A 23,629-nucleotide genomic window follows, 5' to 3' on the forward strand; every position below is an offset into this window, starting at 1 on the left:
GCCTGGGTGGCTCAGTCGGTTGGGTGTCCGACTTCAGCTCAGGTCATGATCTCACAGTCTGTGAGTTGGAGCGCCGCATCGGGCTCTGTGCTGACAGCTCAGAGCCTGGAGCCATCTTCAGATTCTGTGTCTCCTTCTCTCTCTGCCCCTCCCCTGCTCATGCTCTGTCTCAAAAATAAATGAAAACATTTTAAATTTTTTAAAAATAAATTAATAAAATGTTTAAAACATACTCATTGCTGGAGTTGGTGTACTAAAACTGGTACACATGTGCATTTCTTTTTTTATACACGTAATTTATTGTCAAATCGGTTTCCATACAACACCCAGTGCTCATCCCAACATATGGAACTGGAGGGTATTATGCTAAGTGAAATAAGTCAGGCATAGAAAGACGGGTACCTATTTCTTACCTTTGTAAGTTTATTTATTTTGAGAGTGAGTGTGTGTATGTGGGCAGGCAAGTGGCAGAGAGAGAATTTTTTTTTTCACCTTTTAATTTATTTTTGAGAGACTGAGCACAAGTGAAGGAAGGGCATAAAGAGAGGAAGACACAGAAGCCAAAGCAGGCTCCAGGCTGTCAGCACAGAGGCTGATGCAGGGCTCTAACTCATGAGCTGTGAGATCATGACCTGAGCTGAAGTTGGACGCTTAACTGACTGAGCCACTAAGGCGCCCCAAGGGAGAGAGAGCATCTTAAGCACCCTCCACACTCAGCACTGAGCCAGTCACAGGACTTGATCCCATGAACCATGAGATCATCATCTGAACCAAAATCAAGAGTCTGATGTTGAACTGAGTCACCAAGGTGCCTCCCAATCCTATTTCTTAAAAATGCAGCTAACTAATTTGTTTACCTGGAGTTGGTGGTGGTGGTGGCTCCTATTTTCTCCTGAATGTTAGACAGCCTTATCAGCATCATTTAACGCATGCACCTTCATTTCAATATGAATTCATGATGGCATTGCAGATGGACACATGTCTACACCATGTACACAAAAACATTGGTGTTTTTATGGGCTATTAAGGACGATAGTCATAAAAGAAACACCATGTTACAGAAACTGATATCTGCCTTCCCCCCAGAAAGTGTTAGGACTGATACTCCACATTTATCTCAACTCAAAAGTTTACCAAGTCTGTTGTTAATATCATTGTTCCAGAAAGAGTTCAGACCTATGATTAACAGATTATCAAACAGCAGCTCCTATCAGACCACAGGAATCTTCTATGTCAACTTTGAATGAATAGATGGTTCTGTGTAGTTTTTTAATGTTTATTTTTGAGAGAGCTTAAGCAGAGGAGGGGTAGAGAGAGAGAAAGGAAGAGAGAATCCCAAGCAGGTTCCCCGCTGTCAGTGCAAAGCCTGATGTGGGGCTCAATGTCACTAACTCTAAGATCATAACCTGAGGTGAAGTCAAGAGTTGGATGCTTAATAAAGTGAGCCACCCAGGTGCCCCGATGGTGCTGTGTAGTGTGAGTCCCTGGTCCCATATTTATGTTCTAGATCCTATATTCCTTGATCCTAAGATCCTAAGTCTGACCCTCCCTGAGACACAAGATCGTAGAGTTGGGTCCTACTGACTTTGACCTACTGTGGTATCAAGATAAACTCAATAAAAAGGAATCTCTAGGGGCGCCTGGGTGGCTCAGTCGGTTAAGCGTACGACTTCAGCTCAGGTCATGATCTCACGGTCCGTGGGTTCAAGCCCCACGTCTGGTTCTGTGCTGACAGCTCAGAGCCTGGAGCCTGCTTCGGATTCTGTGTCTGTCTCTCTCTGCTCCTCCCCCGTTCATGCTCTGTCTCTCTCTGTCTCAAAAATAAACATTAAAAAAAAAAGGAATCTCTAGACGCTGAGTGGAGATTGGACTGCCACAGACCCCAAGGCTTGATCTATGGTAAGTCAAACAATATCTGGTTAACGTGTTGACCACCTCTTATGAGGCACAGCACATCTGAAATAACAGAATCTTTCAAAAGCTCCATCACAAAGATCTGTGTGAGAAGACCGACATTAGATGAAACTGTGAGTAGTGGGTAAGGATGGGGGAAGTTTTTAGGAAGCCTGATTTTTCTAAGTGACTTCTCTATCCCCAAAGATCCAGTTTTCAGATCTGGAAGCTATAAGAAGACTGGTGATGGATTGGATGTGGGTCTGGTCTTCTGACTTTGATTCTTCAATCCTCCTCCATTTTCCTCCATCCTACTAAGTCTTATGAAAGTAGCCACCCAAGGGGATTATACCCACCCAAAGAAAGTGCTTAAACTAGACTAGATTATAAGCATGAAGCTTTATCATAAGATCTGGCCAAAGCAATCTGTAGACCAATGTAGATATTATGGGAAATTAACATACTAGGTATTCTGCTAGGCATATATTCATTGACCCAGCTGATAGCACACATCTCTGAAATGGATGTAATTATTGATAACAATTGAAAGAAACAGAATATAAAGGGACACCTGGGGGTGACTGTGTGACTGAGTTTGTTAAACATCCGACTTCAGGTCATGATCTCACAGCTCATGAGTTAGAACCCCGCCTCGAGCTCTGGGCTGATAGCTCAGAGCCTGGATCCTGCTTTGGATTCTGTCTCCCCCCTCTCTCTGCCCCTCCTTCTCTCACACTCTGTCTCTATCTCAAAAGTAAACATTAAAAAGAAAAGAAAGAAACCACCTGAGAGGATAAGAGAAATTACCAAGACCATGAATCTTGTCCCAAGTCCCTTAGGTAGGGTGAAGACTACACACCACGATCTTTTCCATAGCTTTTCCTTCCCGTGTATATTCTTCATTTGTCTGGAGAGATTCCCATATTTACAGGGACCAGTGAACCAGGTAATACAGATGTGCAAAGTAGTTGCCAATTCGAGATAAAATGTGTGTTCAGGTCGCTAGGATTCCTCAGCTCTTGTTACCTTCCAGATTTAACAAGTAGTCTCATGAAAGAGAGATTTCAGATCATCTTCGGTCTTAGCCCGAAATAAATTATTGGCCATCCTCTACTAAACTGATTTTTTTAAAAATTAAAGTACGGTTGATATACAAGATTACTTTCAGGTGTTCAACATAGTGATTTGGTAATTCTATATGTTACACAATGCTCACCATGGTAAGTGTAGTTACCATCTGTCACCATACAAAATTATTACAGTATTATTGACTATATTCTTGTAATTTTCATCCCCATAATTTATTTATTTTTATAACTGGACATTCATACCTTGTAATTCCCTTCACCCGTCTCCCCACTCCACCTCCCCTCTGGCAGCCAACAGTTTGTTCTCTGTATTTAGGAGTCTCCTTTTTTTTTTTTTTTTTAATTCAAGTTAGCTAACATACAGCATAGTCTTAGCTTCAGGACTAGAACCCAGTGATTCATCTCTTACATATGATACTCAGTGCTCATCTTGAAAAGTGCCCTCCTTAATGCCCAACATCGATTTCACCCATCCCCCCACCCACCTCCCTTCAAGCAACCCTCAGTTTGTTCTCTGTATTTAAGAGTCTCTTATGGTTTGCCTCACTCTGTTTTTATCTTTTTTCCCTCCCTTCCCCTATGTTCATCTATTTTGTTTCTTAAATTCCACGTATGCGTGAAATCCTATGATACTTGTCTTTCCCTGACTTATTTCACTTAGCATAAAACACTCTAGTTCAATCCACATTATTGTAAATGGCAAGCTTTCATTCTTTTTGGTCGCCAAGTAATACTCCGTTGTGTGTGTGTGTACACACACACAAACACCATGTCTTCTTGCTCCATTCAACAGTCCATGGACATTTGGGCTCTTTCCTTAATTTGGCTATTGTTGATAGTGCTGCTATAAACATTGGGGTGCCTGTGCCCCTTCGAATCAGCATTTTTGTATCCTTCAGGTAAATACCTAGTAGTGCAAGTGCTGGGTCGTAGGGTAGTTCTACTTTTAATTTTTTGAGGAACCTCCATACTGTTTTGCAGAATGACTGCACCAGTTTGCATTCCCATCAGCAGTGCAAAAGGGTTTGCCTTTCTCCATATCCTTGCCAATATCTGTTGCCTGGGTTGTTCATTTTAGCCATTCTGACAGGCATGCGGTGGTATCTCATTGTGGTTTTGATTAGTATTTCCCTGATGAGTGAAGTTGAGAATCTTTTCATGTGTCTGTTAGCCATATGGATGTCTTCTTTGGAAAAATGTCTATTCATGTCTTCTGCCTATTTCTTCACTGGACTATTTTGTTTGGGGGGTGTTGAGTTTGATAAGTTGGTAGATTTCAGATACTAACCCTTTATCTGATATGTCATTAGCAAATATCTTCTCCCATTCTGTTGGTTGCCTTTCAGTTTTGTTGATTATTTCATCCGTTGTGCAAAATAATTTTTATTTGAGAGCAAGAAAGCACACGAGTGGGGGAAAGAGGCAGAGAGAGACAGAATATTGGGGGGGGGTGTCCGTGTATGTATTATTTACTTTTTTTTATTTAGATTTTATTTAGTTAACATGCAGTGCAATCTTGGTTTCAGGAGTAGAACTCAGTGATTGATCACCTGCAAACAACACCCACTGCTTATCCCAACATGTGCCCACCTTAGTACCCATCACCCATCTAGCCCATCTCCCACCCACCATCCTCCGTCAACCCTCAGTTTGTTCTCTATCCTTTAGAGTCTCTTGTGGTACGTTTCCCTCTCTCCTCCCCCCCCATCCCACTTCCCATATGTTCATCTGTTTTGTTTCTTAAATTCTACATATTAGTGAAATTATATGGTATTTGTCTTTCTTTGATTAACTTATTTCACTTAGCATAGTACATTCTAACTCCATCCACATCGTTGCAAATGGAGATATTTTATTCTTTTTGATGACTGAGTAATATTTCATTGTGTATGTGTATGCCACATCTTCTTTATCCTTCATCAATTGATGGACATTTTTCAAGGTTTGGCTATTGTTGATAATGCTGCTATAAACATTGGGGTGCATGGACCCCTTAAAATCTGTATTTTTGTATCCTTTGGTTAAATACCTACCTAATAGTGTAATTGCTGGATAATAAGGTAGTTCTATTTTCAGTTTTTTTTTTTAATTTTTTTTTTCAACGTTTATTTATTTTTGGGACAGAGAGAGACAGAGCACGAATGGGGAAGGGGCAGAGAGAGAGAGGGAGACACAGAACCGGAAACAGGCTCCAGGCTCTGAGCCATCAGCCCAGAGCCCGACGCGGGGCTCGAACTCCCGGACCACGAGATCGTGACCTGGCTGAAGTCGGACGCTTAACCGACTGCGCCACCCAGGCGCCCCTATTTTCAGTTTTTAAAGGAACCTCCATACTGTTCTCCAGAGGGGCCACACCAGCTTTCATTTCCGCCAACAGTGCAAGAGGATTCCCCTTTCTCTGCATCCTCGCCAACACCTTTTTTTTCCCTTGCGTTGTTAATTTTAGCCATTCTGACAGATATGTGGTAGTATCTCCTTGTGGTTTTGATTTGTATTTTCCTGATGATGAGTGATGTTGAGCATCTTTTCGTGTGTCTGTTGGCCATCTGGATGTCTTCTTTAGAAAAGTGTCTATCATGTATTCTGCCCAGTTCTTAACTGAGTTATTTATTTTTTGGCTGTTGGGTTTGGGAAGTTCTTTATAGATTTTGGATACTAACCCTTTATCAGATATGTTGCTTGCAAATATCTTCTCCCATTCAGTAGGCTGCCTTTTAGTCTTATTGATTGTTTCTTTTGCTGTGCAAAAGCTTTTTACCTTGATGAGGTCCCAATAGTTCATATTTGATTTTGTTTCTCTTGCTTTCAGCAACGTGTCTAATAAGAAGTGGCTGCGGCCAAGGTCAAAGAGGTTGCTGCCTGTGTTCTCCTCTAGAATTTTGATGGCTTCCTGTATCACATTTAGATCTTCCATTCATTTGAATTTATTTTTGTGCATTGTGTTAAAAAGTGTTCCAGGTTCATTCTACTGCGTTTAGTTGTCCAGGTTCCCAACACCATTTGTTGAAGATACTGTCTTTTTTTTCCATTGGATATTCTTCCCTGCTTTCTTGAAGATGAGTTTACCATATAGTTGTGGGTCCATTTATGGGCTTTCTATTATGTTCCATTGATCTATGTGTCTGGGTGTGTGTGTGTGTGTGTGTGTGTGTGTGTGTGTACACACCATACTGTCTTGATGACTACAGCTTTGCAATATAGCTTGAAATCTGGAATCATGATGCATCCAGTTTTGTTTTTCTTTTTCAGGATTGCTGTGGCTGTTTGGGGTCTTTTGTGGTTCCATGCGAATTTTAGGACTGTTTCTTCCAGCTTTGTGAAAAATGCTGGTAGTATTTTGATAGGGATTGCATTTAATGTGTAGATTGCTTTGGGTAGTATCGACATTTTAACAATGTTTGTTCTTCCAATGTATGAGCATGGAATGTTTTTCCATTTCTTCGTGTCTTCTTCAATTTCTTTCATAAGTCTTCTATAGTTTTCAGAATACAGATATTTTACCTATTAGGTTTATTCCTTAGGTATCTTATTGTTTTTGGTGCACTTGCAAGTAGGATCAATTCCTTGATTTCTTTTTCTGCTTCTTCATCATTGGAGTATTGAAATGTCACAGGTTTCTGCTGATTTTTATATCCTGTGACTTTACTGAATTCATGTATTCCAGAAATTTTTTGGTCGAGTCTCTGGGGTTTTGTACTAGAGTATCATGTCATCTGCAAATAGTGAAAGTTTGATTTCTTAGTTGCTGATTTGGATGCCTTTTATTTCTTGTCTGATTGCTGAGCCTAAGACTTCCAGTACTATGTTAAATAGTAATGGTGATAGTGGGCATCTTTGTCTTGTTTCTGACCATAGGGGAAAGGCTCTCAGTTTTTCCCCATTGAGAATAGTAGTCATGGGTCTTTTGTATGTGGCCTTTAAAATGTTAAGGTACATTCCGTCTATCTCTAGTTTGTTGAGGGTTTTTATCAAGAATGAATGCTGTGTTTTGTCACATACTTTTCCTGCATATATTGACAGGATCCTATGGTTATTGTCCTTTTATTAATGTACTGTACAATATTGATTGATTTGCAAATACTGAACCAGCCCTGCAGCCCAGGAATAAATCCCACTTGATAATGGTGAATAATTCTTTTAAAATACTGTTGAATTCTATTTGCCAGTGTTTTATTGAGAATTTTTGCATCTATGTTCATCAGGGATATTGACCTGTAATTCTCCTTTTTAGTGGGGTCTTTGGTTTTGGAATAAAGGTCATGGTTTGTAGAATGAGTTTGGAAGCTTTTGTTCCATTTCTATTTGGGGGGAACAGTTTGAGAAGTACAGATATTAACTCTTCTTTAAATGTCTGGTAGTATTTCCATTGGAAACCATCTGGCCCAGGACTCTTGGTTTTTTGAGATATTTTTGAATAGTTATTGAATTTATTTGCTGTTACAGGTCTGATAAAATTTTCTATTTCTTCCTGTTTTAGTTTTGGTAGTTTGTGAGTTTCTAGGAAGTTCATTTCTTTGGGATTTCCCAGTTTGCTGGCATATAATTTTTCATAGTATTATTTGTGTTTCTGGGGTGTTGGTTGTGATCTCTCCTTTTTCATTCATGATTTTATCTATTTGGGTCCTCTCTCTTTTTTATAAGTCTGGCTTAGGGGGTTATCAATTTTGTTAATTCTTTCAAAGAACGCGCTCTTAATTTCATCGATCTGTTCTACTGGTTTTTTGTTTCTATATCATTTATTTCTGCTCTAATCTTTATTATTTTCCTTCTGCTGGCTTTGGGATTTATTTGCTGTTCCTCTTCTAGGTGTAAGGTTAGCTTACATATTTGGGAGCTTTCTTGCTTCTTGAGGTAAGCCTGAATTGCAATATACTTTACTTTCCTCTTAGGACTGCCTTTGCTGCATCCCAAACGGTTTGGGCTGTCAGGTTTTTGTGTTCATTTGCTTCCATGTATTTTTTAAATTTCTCCTTTAATTTCCTGGTTAACACCTTCATTCTTTAGTAGGATGTTTTTTAACCTCCATGTATTTGAGGGCTTTTCAATTTTTTTTTCTTGTGGTAGATTTCAGGTTTCATAGCGTTGTGACCTAACAATACGCATAGTATGATCTCCATCTTTTTGTACGTGTTTAGGGTTGATTTGTCACCTGTTGCAGACTATGAGTCTTGAGTTCTCTCTCCTCCAGCAAGATAGTGGATTCAGAATTGAATATGAGAAAGGCTAATATCTGCGAGGAGACCAGAGCCCCAAACAGGGGTTTCCTCTCCGCATCTACTGAGTTCTCAAGATCTTACACACTTAGTGAATGTGAAGATAATAATCATTAACTTGCATGTGTAAGAAGCAAAGGGTTTGGGGGGCAAGTGGTGTTTGTGATCAAAGTATATTGGCGCCAGATGGAAAGTAATTTCCTCCAAGTGATATAACAAGTTACTCATGGCCCCATTATAATATCTTACTAGTTAACCCTGGGTGTTTTCGCCCTGTGGTGGGAGCTTTCTGCCCTAAGCTTTCTTAGCCCATTTATGTAAGTATAAGGAATTCTTGAACCTATTTCCCCACAGTGACCCAATATACGACCTATTCTGGAGAATGTTCCATGTGCACTTGAGAAGAATGTGTATTCTGCTTTAGAATGAAATGGTTTGAATATATCTGTAAAATCTGATCCCATGTGTCATTCAAAGTCATTGTTTCCTTGTTGATTGTCTGCTTAGATGGTCTGCCCATTGTTTTAAGTGGGGTGTTGAAATCCCCTACTATTATTATATTATTATTAATGAGTTTCTTTGTCATTAACCTCTATATTTGGCTTTCAAGTTGGGGGCATAAATATTTACAATTGTTAGCTCTTCTTCATGGATAGACCCCTTACTTATGATATAATGCCCTTCTTCATTTCTTGTTACAGTCTTTGTTTTAAAACCTACTTTGTCAATATAAGTATGCCTTTCCCAACTTTCTTTTGACATCCATGACCATGATAGGTGGTTCTCAGTCCCCTCACTTTCAATCTGCAGGTGTCTTCAGGTTTAAAATGAGTCTCTTGTAGGGAACATGTAGATGGATGTTGTTTTTTTATCCATTCTGATACCCTCTGTCTCTTGACTGGAGCATTTAGTCCATTTACATTCAAAGTGATTGTTTTTGTTACAGAAAGAAAAATACAAACAAAAAACCAACAACAATAGTAACGAAGGGAGCTAGGCTTGGTATAGCAACTTCATTCTCCACTTGGTGGCACTGTTTAGTTCACTGGGGCCAATCAAGCTGGTGGGTGCAGAAAGAAAATGGCTTTCACCTATTCGCTTCTCTCCACATGGGGAAATATGCACCACCCCTCCTCAGCAAGCCCTCACAGACAAGCAGTGAGCGTGACTGTGTCCCTGGTTTCTGTTAGATCCCCACCTCCAACCTGTCTGCGTCTGAGCTGTCTGCCTGCCAAACAGAATAGTGCTCTATGTTTTAACACGGGCAGAGCTGTGTTTCAAACCCTACACTTGAGAGACACCCCCCCCCCATTGTAGACACACACTGATTTTCTGGAGGAGGGTATCTCTGCCTTGTGGCTGGTGACAGCTTGTTGAAGAAGACAGCCAGGCGACCACACAGCAGACCAGAGTTTATGGTAAATTGCAACACATGGGGTACTTTGTCCTGGGAGAGGACATATTACTTCCACCAAATATACTTCAAGCAGGGGTATCAATTCTCCCTATGTGACCTCAGGTTATCCACTTCTGGGCTCAGCTCTGCTCTCCCACCAGGTCAAAACTGGAAAAATGACAGATCTCTGAATCTTTAGAGTCCATCCTCCGCTGTTTATAGAAGAGTAGCAGTATTATAACCCTCTCCTTTTTCCCTGTCAAAGGTTTTGGGGAATAGTTTTCTTGTGCAGTTCCCTGCCTGTGTTTTTGCTCTTTTTTTTCCCCTCACTTTTTCTCTCTCTTCTCTCCTCTTTGTTTGTCTCTGTCTCTCTCTCTTCTCCCTCCCTTCCATCCCTTTCTCCCTCCCTCCACCCACTGGTCAGGGCACCAACAGCTCTTTTCTCCCACAAACTCTACCCAGTTCCTACCTTCCATGGGTTGTTTTTCTGGTTTGCAGACATGGAGCCTTGTTCTCCAAGACTTGATCTCTTGGGTGTTCAGAATGATTTGATATTTATCTAGCTGTTCTGAGGAAGGAGGCAAGCTTAGGGTTGCCCTACTCCTCCACCATCTTACTACCAACCACAAGAAAGAGAGAATCTTAATCAGGCTCCATGCTCCACTCAGAGCCCAATGCCAGGCTTGATCCCACAACCCTAGGATCATGACCTGAGCCAAAATCAAGAGTCGAACACTCAACTTACCAAGCCATCCAGCTATCCCAAAGCTTTTTATTTACACATATACAATGGAATATTACTTAGCCAAGAAAAGAATAAAATCTTGCCATTTGCAATGATGTTGATAGAGCTAGAAAGTATTGTATGAACTAAAATAAGTCAGAAAGACAGATACTATATGATATCATTCACGTGGAATTTAAGAAACAAAACAAATGAATACAAGGTGGGGAAAGAGGCAAACCAAGAAACAGACTCTTAACTATAGAAAACAAAATGAGGGGTTGATGGAGGGAGGTGGGTGGGAGATGGGCTAAATGGTAATGGGCACTACTCATTGTTGGGATGAGCCCTGGGTTACATGTAAGTAATGATTCCCTAAATCCTACACCTGAAACTAACTGTATGTTAACTAACTGGAATTTAAATAAAAGCTTGGAGAAAGAAAATGAAACTCTTATTACAATTCTCAAAAAAAAAAAAAAATACTGGCTTAATGACATTCAAGTAGGTATAATTTCATATCTACAGATTTTTGGTTTCCTGTTGGATTTTTTAGACAGATTTTAGAAATATATCATAAAATCTATCCATTTAAAGTGTACATTCAGTGGTTTTTAGTATGCTCAGAGTTGTTCAACCAACATCACCATCTAATTTGATAATGTTTTCATCACCTAGAAAGTTGTTGGCATGCTGCTGCTCATAGATCACATGTATATTTAATAATCCAGATTTTTCTCTATTTTTGTATGTTTTTTTTTTTTATGTGGAAAAGGAATTTTAAGCCTAGGAGCTCTGCAGCAAGTAACACTAGCATAAAGAAAATACCAAGTTTATGGTCACATATCTGACCATAATAAAGACAAAGTCTTATATCTGGGAAATAATTCCCAATGGGTTATTGGTGGTAGTTTCAGTGGCTTTTACAAAGACAACAGAAAATTTCTTTAGCTTATGTTTTGCTTTTACATGCAATTAATGAATGCAAACTACTATGCCAATGAAAACCATCCATTTCACTAATATCAAGGAAAGCCAAATTAATATACCAACATGGTACCATTTTAAGAAATCTAATTAGTAAACATAAAAAATAATCTATGTCTGGAATCCAGTGAACAGAGATGGAAGCAGATATTTGATATCTCACACAAATTCAATATACCACAAAGCATGCATGACCAAATCTGCATTAACAATTTTAGGTGTAATAAAAATATTACATTAAAAATAAACCTTTGTGTTGCCCTATATGCTAACCAATTTGTATGTAAATTTAAAAAAAATAAAAAATAAAATTAAAAAAATAAAAAATGAAAAAAATTTTATATGTAGTCAGGACAGACTAAGGTTAAAATAAATGCATTTTAAAAGTAAAAAAAAAAAATAAAAATATACCTTAGGGCACCTGGGTGGCTCAGTCAGTTGGGTGTCCAGCTTCAGCTCAGGTCATGATCTCGTGGTTCAGAAGTTTGAGCTCTACGTAGGTCTCTGTGCTGACAGCTCAGAGCCTGGAACCTACTTTGGATTCTGTGTCTCCCTCTCTCTATGCCCCTCTCCCACTCACACTCTCCCTTTTTCTCAAAACTAAATAAAAGTTAAAAAAAATTTAAGATATACCTTACTTTTTAGAGAAATTCAGAAATACTAAAAAATGAAAAAATGTGATGTCTGTTACTTGTTTCCAAATACAGCTGGGGCAGAGGTATGTGAGGTATGAAAAAATAAGTCCATGAATTCATAATTTTTAAGGCTTGGTGATGGGTACTTGGTACTCATTACAGTATTGCCTGATTTTGTATATTTGAAATATTCTATCATGTTCACAATGATTTAAAACTCTTTCCCATGGCCAACAGGCACGTGAAAAGATGCTCAACGTCGCTCCTCATCAGGGAAATACAAATCAAAACCACACTCAGATATCACCTCATGCCAGTCAGACCGGCCAAAATGAACAAATCAGGAGACTATAGATGCTGGAGAGGATGTGGAGAAACGGGAACCCTCTTGCACTGTTGGTGGGAATGCAAACTGGTGCAGCCACTCTGGTAAACAGTGTGGAGGTTCCTCAGAAAATTAAAAATAGACCTACCCTATGACCCAGCAGTAGCACTGCTAGGAATTTACCCAAAGGATACAGGAGTACTGATGCATAGGGGCACTTGTACCCCAATGTCTATAGCAGCACTCTCAACAATAGCCAAATTATGGAAAGAGCCTAGATGTCCATCAACTGATGAATGGATAAAGAAATTGTGGTTTATATACACAATGGAGTACTACATGGCAATGATAAAGATTGAAATATAGCCCTTTGTAGCAACGTGGATGGAACTGGAGAGTGTGATGCTAAGTGAAATAAGCCATACAGAGAAAGACAGATACCATATGGTTTCACTCTTATGTGGATCCTGAGAAACTTAACAGAAACCCATGGGGGAGGAGAAGGAAAAAAAAAGGTTAGAGTGGAAGAGAGCCAAAGCATAAGAGACTCTTAAAAACTGAGAACAAACTGAGGGTTGATGGGAGGGTGGGAGGGAGGGGAGGATGGGTGATGGGTATTGAGGAGAGCACCTTTTGGGATGAGCACTGGGTGTTGTATGGAAACCAATTTGACAATAAACTTCATATATTGAAAAAATAAAAAAATAAAAAAATAAAAAATAAAACTCTTTCCCAGATAATCCATCATTAGGAAAATTTCCTAATGAAATAAGCAAATGGAAGAGCTTGATGACAAACATGGAATGCAATAGAAGTGAATATTATGTGTTGTTAACAGAAACATTAACAATGGGGTAAATGTCTATGAAGTCTAGTGGTGCCATTTAGTCTAGTATTCAGAACAACTGAAGTGTTAATAGTTTCATAGATGTTATAAAACTACATTGCTGTTTTTAAAATAACTGAAAGGTATGAAATCCTGATCTTCTGGTCTGATCAAAACTATGCATAGAAAAGTTTTTAAAAATGCATTAAAACAATAAGAGTAGTGAATTCAGGAGTGACTTGGATTTCTTTAAAAACACATGATGGGAAAGGTAGGGACTTCAGGGAACAGACAGAATGAATGAATGAATGAATTAATTAATTAATTAATGACAGAGGTAAGTGGAAACTTGCAGCAGGATAGTATATGCCAGGCATAAAGGGAAAGGATGTGCCAACACTATAGCTGTTTGACATAGTTTTTCTCTATAAGATTAGATAGTAAATATTTTAGGTTTTATGGGCTGTGTGTTCCTGGTGTCTATAGAAGAGTCAACTCTGTTGTAGCAAGAAAACAAGCATAGACCATATGTAAACGAGCAGGTGTGGCTATGTGCCAGTGAAACTGAGAATTAAAAAATAAATTTCATCTAATGCATCATGAAATATTATTTCTCCTTAGATTTTTTTTCAACCAGCTGAAAGCATAAAAACCACTCAGGGCACCTGGGTGTCTCAGTTGGTTGAGTGTCGAACTTTGGCTCAGGTCATGATCTCATGGTTGGTGAGTTCGAGCCCCGCATAGGGCTGGCTGTTAGAGCAGAGCCCACTTCGGATCCTCCATCCTCCTCACTCTCTGCCCCTCCACTGTCCATGCTCATGCTGGCTCTCCCTCAAAAATAAATATATTAAAAATATGTTTTCTCTTCCCGTTTGAGTATTGGTAGTGTGTGGGTGTCTAAGAATTTGTCCATTTCTTCCATGTTGTCCAGTTTGTTGGCATTTAATTTTTCATAGTATTCTGATAATTGTTTGTATTTCTGAGGGATTGGTTGTGATAAGTCCAATTTCATTCATGTTTTTTATCTATTTGGGTCCTCTTTTTGAGAAGTCTGGCTAGGGGTTTATCAATTTTGTTTATGTTCAAAACACCAGCTCTTAGTTCAATTGATCTCTTCTGGGTTTTTTATTTCTATATTGTCTCATTCTGCTCTAATCTTTATTTTTCTCTCTTCAGAGATGTTGAGCTGTCCCTTGTCTGAAAAAAAATAACATTTTTATTCTTTGAAAGTTTTCTACCTTAAATGTCTATTATTTGGCTTATAAATAGGATACATCTAGACCATAAGATTGTCTTCTGTTCATAAAATGGCAAGACTATAGTCGTTGAGCTCCTGAACTGAAACACTTAATAGACTTGTAACAGAAAGTAGCCGACATTATTATATATAACTATTTATCTCAAACTTCTTCCTGGCTTGCAGTTATAATTTGAATCCATGGTTCTATTGACTTTACTTGTGTGGGGGTGGACAAATCAAGGAAAACAGAAAATTCTGGGGAGAATATTTTATTCTAGAATCTTGTTTCCTCTGGCTCTGCAGGATATAAGAAAATGCCTTTGGGGAAATAACTTTTCTTTTTCTTTGACCCTTATTTTGCACTCAGTGGTTTGAGAAAATGAACTCAGTGTTGTAGACCAGGGGTCCAGCAAACTTCTTCAATAAAGGGTTAGAGAGTAAATACTTTGGGCTTTGTTGGCTGTTTGGTCTCTGTTGTAATACTCAGCCCAGCTTTATGTATCAAGGGCAGCTGTGGATGATACATAAACGAATGGGTGTGGCCATGTTCTAACAAAACTTTATTTAGAAGAGAAGGAACTTGACTGGATTTGGCTGATATACTTTAGTTTGCTGTCCTCTGCTGTAGATTCCAAACATTGTTCAGTCATCCTTCAAAAATCACTTTGAGAATAACTTTCTATTCCTTCTATTGCCTACCCCAACCTGTGATGAGGCCTCTTCTCTGAGCACTTGTAGGGCATATAAAATACTGCACTGTTTATGTAATAAACTTTTACTCTAAGCTTGAAAGCACAGGCATATATTATAATTAATCTACAATTATCACAGTTATTGTCAGCATTGTTAATGCTCCACAACTACTGAATGAATAAGCTTGATTTTCTAGTATCTGCCTCAGTATCTAAGTATTCAACAGATGATTACTGAATGTATACTGTCAGGTAGTCTTCTAGATGGTTAGGATATATCAGTCAATAAAACAAATATTTATGTCCTAATGAATTTGCATTGGCTTTGGGGAAAATAGGAAAAAAAAAAAAAACCCAAACCAGGACATGAGTAAACTCATGTGTAAACGCATAGTGTTAGACCAGGTGCTAACAAACTATCTGGCCCTCTGCCTTTTTTTTTTTTTTTTTTTTTTGTAAATTTTTTTGGGGACATAACCATTCATTTATATGTTGTCTATGAATACTTTTTTTAATTTTATTTTTTTTTAAATTTACATCCAAATTAGCATATACTGAAACAATGATTTCAGGAGTAGATTCCTTATTATCCCTTACCCATTTAGCCCATCCCCCCTCCCATAACCCCTCCAGCAACGCTCAGTTTGTTCTCCATATTTAAGAGTCTCTTCTGTTTTGTCCCCCTCCCTGTTTTTATATTATTTTTGTTTTCCTTCCCTTATGTTCATGTTCATCTGCTTTGTCTCTTAAAGTCCTCATATGTTTGTCTTTCTCTGACTAATTTCACTTAGCATAATACCCTCTGGTTCCATCCACGTAGTTGTAAATGGCAAGATTTCATTCTTTTTGATTGCCGAGTAATACTCCATTGTGTATACATACCACATCTTCTTTATCCATTCATCCATCGATGGACACTTAGGCTCTTTCCATACTTTGGCTATTGTTGATAGTGCTGCTATAAACATGGGGGTGCATGTGTCCCTTTGAAACAACACAACTGTATCCCTTGGATAAATGCCTAGTAGTGCAATTGCTGGGTCATAGGGTAGTTCTATTTTTAGTTTTTTGAGGAACCTCCATACTGTTTTCCAGAGTGGCTGCACCAGCTTGCATTCCCAGGACTTGTCTTTAATCATTAGAGAAGAAACAAAGGTCAATTCTCAGCCTGTCACTGTGTAGCTCCAAATCCTGGGTCCTTAAATTCCTTTTTGTAAAGCAAACATTCTCTTCTTTTCTGTATTAGGTAACTATTGCTGCATGACATTACCACAGATGTAGGGCTTAAACAATACATGTTTATTAAGTTTATGTGGTGCAGGAGTCCAGCCACAAATTAACTGGTCCTCTTCAAGGTCTCTGACAAGGCTGCAGGCAATGATGTCATCCATGGCTTGGGGACATATCTGAAGGCTCAACTGGGAAAGAATCTGCTTTGAAGCTCACGTGGTTGTTGGAAAAAAATCAGTTCCTGTTGGGCTGTGTTGGATATAGGATTTTAGTGTCTACAGGGCTGTTGGCTGGAATGATCCTAATTCCTTGTCTTATGGGCCTTCAAAGATGGCAGCTCTCTTTATCAAATTCTGCAAGGCAATAGAATTTGTTAGCAAGGCAGAAGTAACAGTCTTACATAAACTCCTCAAGAAAGTGGCATCTCATCATTTTGTCTAGGAGCAAATCACAGGTCCCACTTAACACTGAAGGGTATGACTGTCACAGATGAGGATCATTGAAAACCATCTTTGGGGCTGTCAGTCACAATTTCCATTCACATTTTGTCCAGTATCTAGAAGCTTCTAACAACAGTTAGCATTCCATTTCCACCTACCTTGTTTTCTTTCTGTTTTCATTGGATCAAAATTACTTTTCTCATATTTATGGAGATATAATATAGATAGATAGATAGATAGATAGATAGATATAACATCGTGTAACTTTAGGGTATACAATATAATGACTTGATTCACCTTGTACCTGAATTAGAGGAAAGCAGTTAAAACACCACTGGTGACGATGTTAGCTGTGGGGCTTTCACATATGTCCTTGATTGTGTGGATGTAAGTTCTTTCTACATTTTTTAAAACATTTTTCTCATTAATGAATGCTGAATTTCTTTTTTCTTTTTCAAATGTATATATTGTAAATTATTTCCTCCCACTCTGTGGCTTGCTTTTTTAATTTATTTAAATTGGAGTTAGTTGACATACAGTATGGTATTGGTTTCAGGGGTAGAATCCAGTGATTCATCACTTACATATAATACCAAGTGCTCATCACAACAGGTGCTCTCCTTAATGTGTATCACCCATTTAGCCCACCCCCCCCACCTCTTCTCCAGAAACCCTCAGTTTGTTCTCTGTATTTATGAGTCTATTATGGTGTGCCTCCCTCTCTGATTTTATTTTCTGGATAAAGGGTTAGCATCCAAAATCTATAAAGAACTTCTCAGACTCCACACCCACAAAACAAATAATCCATTGAAGAAATGGGCAGAATACACGAATAGACACTTTTCCCAAGAAGACATCCAGATGGCCAACCAACACATGAGAAGATGCTCAACATCACTCATCAGAGAAATAAAAATCAAAACCACAATAAGATACCACCTAACACTTGTCAGAGTGGATAAAATTAGCAACTGAGGCAACAACAGGTGTTGGCAAGGATGTGGAGAAGGGGAACTCTCTTGCACTGCTGGTGGGAATGCAAACTGGTACAGCCACTCTGGAAAACAGTATGGAGGTTCCTTGAAAAGTTAAAAACAGAAGTATCTTGGTGTGCCTGGGTGGCTCAGTCAGTTAAGCATCCGACTTTTTTTTTAATATGAAATTTATTATCAAATTGGCTTCCATACAACACCCAGTGCTCATCCCAAAAGTTGCTCTCCTCAATACCCATCACCCATCCTCCCCTCCCTCCCAACCCCCATCAACCCTCAGTTTGTTCTCAGTTTTTGAGAGTCTTTTATGTTTTGGCTCCCTCCCTCTCTAACCTCTTTTTTTTCCCACTACCCCCATGGTCTTCTGTTAAGTTTCTCAGGATCCACATAAGAGTGAAAAACGTATGGTATCTGTCTTTCTCTGTGTGACTTATTTCACTTACCATAACACTCTCCAGTTCCATCCACGTTGCTACAAAAGGCCAGATTTCATTCTTTCTCATTGCCATGTAGTATTCCATTGTGTATATAAATCACAATTTCTTTATCCATTCGTCAGTTGATGGACGTTTAGTCTCTTTCCATAACTTGTCTATTGTTGAAAGCACTGCTATAAACATTGGGGTACAAGTGCCCCTATGCATCAGTACTCCTGTATCCCTTGGGTAAATTCCTAGCAGTGCTATTGCTGGGTCATAGGATAGATCTACTTTTAATTTTTTGAGGAACCTCCACACTGTTTTCCAGAGCGGCTGCACCAATTTGCATTCCCACCAACAGTGCAAGAGGGTTCCCGTTTCTCCACATCCTCGCCAGCATCTACAGTCTCCTGATTTGTTCATTTTAGCCACTCTGACTGACGTGAGGTGGTATCTCAGTGTGGTTTTGATTTGCATTTCCCTGATGAGGAGCGGCGTTGAGCATCTTTTCATGTGCCTGTTGGCCATCTGGATGTCTTCTTTAGAGAAGTGTCTATTCATGTTTTCTGCCCATTTCTTCACTGGATTATTTGTTTTTCAGGTGTGGAGTTTGGTGAGTTCTTTATAGATTTTGGATACTAGTCCTTTGTCTGATATGTCATTTGCAAATATCTTTTCCCATTCCATTGGCTGCCTTTTAGTTTTGTTGATTGTTTCCTTGGCAGTGCAGAAGCTTTTTATCTTGATGAGGTCCCAATAGTTCATTTTTGCTTTTAATTCCCTTGCTTTGCAGATGGGTCGAAAAAAATTGCTGCAGCTGAGGTCAAAGAAGTTGTTGCCTGCTTTCTCCTCTATGATTATGATAGTTTCCTGTCTCACATTTAGGCCCTTCATCCATTTTGAGTTTACTTTTGTGAATGTTGTAAGAAAGTGGTCTAGTTTCATCCTTCTGCATGTTGCTGTCCAGTTCTCCCAGCACCATTTATTAAAGAGACTGTCTTTTTTCCATTGGATATTTTTTCCTGCTTTGTCAAAGATTAGTTAGCCATACTTTTGTGGGTCCAGTTCTGGGGTTTCTATTCTATTCCATTGGTCTATGTGTCTGTTTTTGTGCCAATACCATGCTGTCTTAATGATTACAGCTTTGTAGTAGAGGCTAAAGTCTGGGATTGTGATGCCTCCCGCTTTGGTCTTCTTCAATATTACTTTGGCTATTCAGGGTCTTTTGTGGTTCCATACAAATGTTAGGATTGCTTGTTCTAGCTTCAAGAAGAATGCTGGTGTAATTTTGCTTGGGATTGCATTGAATGTGTAGATAGTTTTGGGTAGTATTGACATTTTCACAATATTTATTCTTCCAATCCATGAGCACAGAATGTTTTTACATTTCTTTATATCTTCTTCAATTTCCTTCATAAACTTTCTATAGTTTTCACATACAGATCTTTTACATATTTGGTTAGGTTTATTCCTAAATATTTTATGATTCTTGGTGCAATTGTGAATGGGATCAGTTTCTTTATTTGTCTTTCTGTTGCTTCATTATTAGCGTATAAGAATGCAACTGATTTCTGTACATCGATTTTTGTATCCTGTGACTTTGCTGAATTCATGTATCAGTTCTAGTAGACTTTTGGTGGGGTCTATCGGGTTTTCCATGTATATCATGTCATCTGCAAAGAGTGAAAGCTTGACATCATCTTTGCCAATTTTGATGCCTTTGATTACCTTTTGTTGTCTAATTGCTGATGCTAGAACTTCCAACACTGTGTTAAACAACAGCGGTGAGAGTGGACATCCCTTGTAATGTTCCTGATCCCAGGGGGGAAAGCTCTCAGTTTTTCCCCATTGAGGATGATATTAGCTGTGGGCTTTTCATAAATGGCTTTTATGATGTTTAAGTATGTTCCTTCTATCCTGACTTTCTTGAGGGTTTTCATCAAGAAAAGATGCTGAATTTTGTCAAATGCTTTTTCTGCATCAATAGACAGGATCATATGGTTCTTTTCTTTTATTAATGTGACGTATCACATTGATTTGCAAATGTTGAACCAGGCCTGCAGCCCAAGGATGAATCCCACTTGATCATGGTGTATAATTCTTTTTATATGCTGCTGAATTCGATTTGCTAGTATCTTATTGAGAATTTTTGCATCCATATTCATCAGGGATATTGGCCTGTAGTTCTCTTTTTTTTGCTGGGTCTCTGTCTGGTTTGGGAATCAAAGTAATGCCGGCTTCATAGAATGAGTCCGGAAGTTTTCCTTCCCTTTCTATTTTTTTGAACAGCTTGAGAAGGATAGGTATTATCTCTGCTTTAAATGTCTGGTAGAATTCCCCTGGGAAGCCATCTGGTCCTGGACTCTTATTTGTTGGGAGATTTTTGATAACTGATTCAATTTCTTCACTGGTTATGGGTATGTTCAAGTTTTCTATTTCTTCCTGTTTGAGTTTTGGAAGTGTGTGGGTACTTAGGAATTTGTCCATTTCTTCCAGGTTATCCAGTTTGTTGGCATATAATTTTTCATAGTATTCCCTGATACTTGCTTGTATTTCTGAGGGATTGGTTGTAATAATTCCATTTTCATTCATGATTTTATCTATTTGGGTCATCTCCCTTTTCTTTTTGAGAAGCCTGGCTAGAGGTTTATCAATTTTGTTTATTTTTAAAAAAAAAAACAACTCTTGGTTTCATTGATCTGCTCTACAGTTTTTTTAGATTCTATATTGTTTATTTCTGCTCTGATCTTTGTTATTTCTCTTCTTCTGCTGGGTTTAGTGTATCTTTGCTGTTCTGCTTCTATTTCCCTTAGGTGTGCTGTTAGATTTTGTATTTAGGATTTTTCTTGTTTCTTGAGATAAGCCTGGATTGCAATGTATTTTCCCCTCAGGACTGCCTTTGCTGCATCCCAAAGTGTTTGGATTGTTGTATTATCATTTTCATTTGTTTCCATATGTTTTTAATTTCTTCTCTAATTGCCTGGTTGACCCATTCATTCTTTAGTAGGATGTTCTTTAACCTCCATGCTTTTGGAGGTTTTCCTGACTTTTCTTTTATTATTTCTTTTATTATTTCCAGACGTTTTCCTGTGGTTGATGTCAAGTTTCATAGCATTGTGGTTTGAAAGTGTGCATGGTATGATCTTAATTCTTGTATACTTATGAAGGGCTCTTTTGTGACCCAGTATGAGATCTACCTTGGAGAATGTTCCATGTGCACTCGAGAAGAAAGTATATTCTGTTGCTTTGGGATGCAGAGTTCTAAATATACCTGTCAAGTCCATCGGATCCAATGTATCATTCAGGGCCTTTGTTTCTTTATTGATCCTGTGTCTAGATGATCTATCCATTGTTGTAAGTGGGGTATTAAATCCCCTGCAATTACTACATTCTTATCAATAACGTTGCTTATGTTTGTGAGTAATTGTTTTATATATTTGGGGGCTCCCATATTCAGTGCATAGACATTTATAATTGTTAGCTCTTCCTGATGGATAGACCCTGTAATTATTATATAATTCCCTTCTTCATCTCTTGTTACAGCCTTTAATTTAAAGTCTAGTTTGCCTGATATAAGTATGGCTACTCCAGCTTTCTTTTGACTTCCAGTAGCATGATAGGTAGTTCTCCATCCCCTCACTTTCAATCTGAAGGTGTCCTCAGGTCTAAAATGAGTCTCTTGTAGACAGCAAATAGATGGGTCTTGTTTTTTTTATCCATTCTGATACCCTATGTCTTTTGGTTGGCGCATTTAGTCCATTTACATTCAGTGTTATTATAGAAAGATATGAGTTTAGAGTCATTGTCATGTCTGTAGGTGTCATGCTTGTAGTGATGTCTCTGGTACTTTGTGGTCCTTGCAACATTTCACTCACAGGATCCCCCTTAGGATCTCTTGCAGGGCTGGTTTAGTGGTGATGAATTCCTTCAGTGTTTGTTTGTTTGGGAAGACCTTTATCTCTCCTTCTATTCTGAATGACAGACTTGCTGGATAAAGGATTCTCAGCTGCATATTTTTTCTATTCATCACATTGAAGATTTCCTGCCATTCCTTTCTGGCCTGCCAAGTTTCAGTAGATAGGTCTGCCCCTAGTCTTAGGGGTCTCCCTTTGTAGGTTAGAGCCTGTTTATCCCTAGCTGCTTTCAAAATTTTCTCTTTATCCTTGTATTTTGCCAGCTTCACTGTGATATGTCATGCAGAAGATCGATTCAAGATATGTCTGAAGGGAGTTCTCTGTGCCTCTTGGATTTCAATGCCTTTTTCCTTCCCCAGATTGGGGAAGTTCTCAGCTATTATTTGTTCAAGTACACCTTCAGTCCTTTTCTCCCCTCTCTTCCTCTTCGGGAATTTCTATTATACGGATATTGTTCCGTTTGATTGCATCACTTAGTTCTCTAATTCTCCCCTCATACTCCTGGGTTTTTTATCTCTCTTTTTCTCAGCTTCCTCTTTTTCCATAGTTTTATCTTCTTTTTTTTAAAAAAAATTTTTTAACGTTTATTTATTTTTGAGACAGAGAGAGACAGAGCATGAACGGGGGAGGGGCAGAGAGAGAGGGAGACACAGAATCCGAAGCAGGCTTCAGGCTCTGAGCCATCAGCCCAGAACCCGACGCGGGGCTCGAATTCACGGACCGAGAGATCGTGACCTGAGCTGAAGTCGGACGCTTAACTGACTGAGCCACCCAGGCGCCCCACCCATAGTTTTATCTTCTAATTCACCTATGCTCTCCTCTTCCCCTTCAATCCATGCTGTGGTCGCCTCCATTTTATTTTGTACCTCATTTATAGCACTTTTTAGCTCCTTATGACTATTTCTTAGTCCCTTGATCTCTGTAGCAATATAGTCTCTGCTGTCCTCTATACTTTTTTCAAGCCCAGCGATTAATTTTATGCCTATTATTCTAAATTCTTGTTCCGTTATATTACTTAAATTGTTTTTGGTCAATTCGTTAGCTGTCACTACTTCATGGAGTTTATTTTGAGGAGAATTCTTCTGTTTCATCATTTTGGGTAGTCCCTGGGGTGGCTCCAAACTGCAGGGCACTTCCCCTGTTCTGCCCAGAGTAACTTGTGGCCCCAGCCCACCTCTGGGGCCACAGTCAGACTGGTGTGTACCTTATCTTCCCCTCTCCCAGGGGCAGGATTCACTGTGGAGTGGTGTGGACCTTGTCTGGGTTACTTGCACACTGCCAGGCTTGTGGTGCTGCTTTGATGAGATCTGGCGTTTTAGCCGGGGTGGATCTGCATGGTGCACAGGGGCAGGAGGGGCAGGCTTAGCTTGCTTTGCCATCAGTGGTCCACCGTGGGAGGGGCCCTGCAGCACCAGGAGGGAGGCAGACCCGTTGGAGGGTCTGCATCCACAGAAGCACAGTGTTGGGTGTTTGCACAGTGCAATCAAGTGCAGTGAAGGGAAATGGTTCTCTTTGGAATTCTGGCTGGGGGATGGGAGAGGGAGATGGTGCTGGCCAGCACCTTTGTTCCCCTGCCGAGCTGAGCTCTGTCTTTGGGGCTCAACACCTCTCCCTC

This window comes from Lynx rufus, unplaced genomic scaffold (assembly GCF_022079265.1).
Source record: "Lynx rufus isolate CCGP_SWC_20201006 ecotype Redwood Valley unplaced genomic scaffold, mLynRuf1.p SCAF_39, whole genome shotgun sequence".
NCBI classification, from domain to species: Eukaryota; Metazoa; Chordata; class Mammalia; order Carnivora; family Felidae; genus Lynx; species Lynx rufus.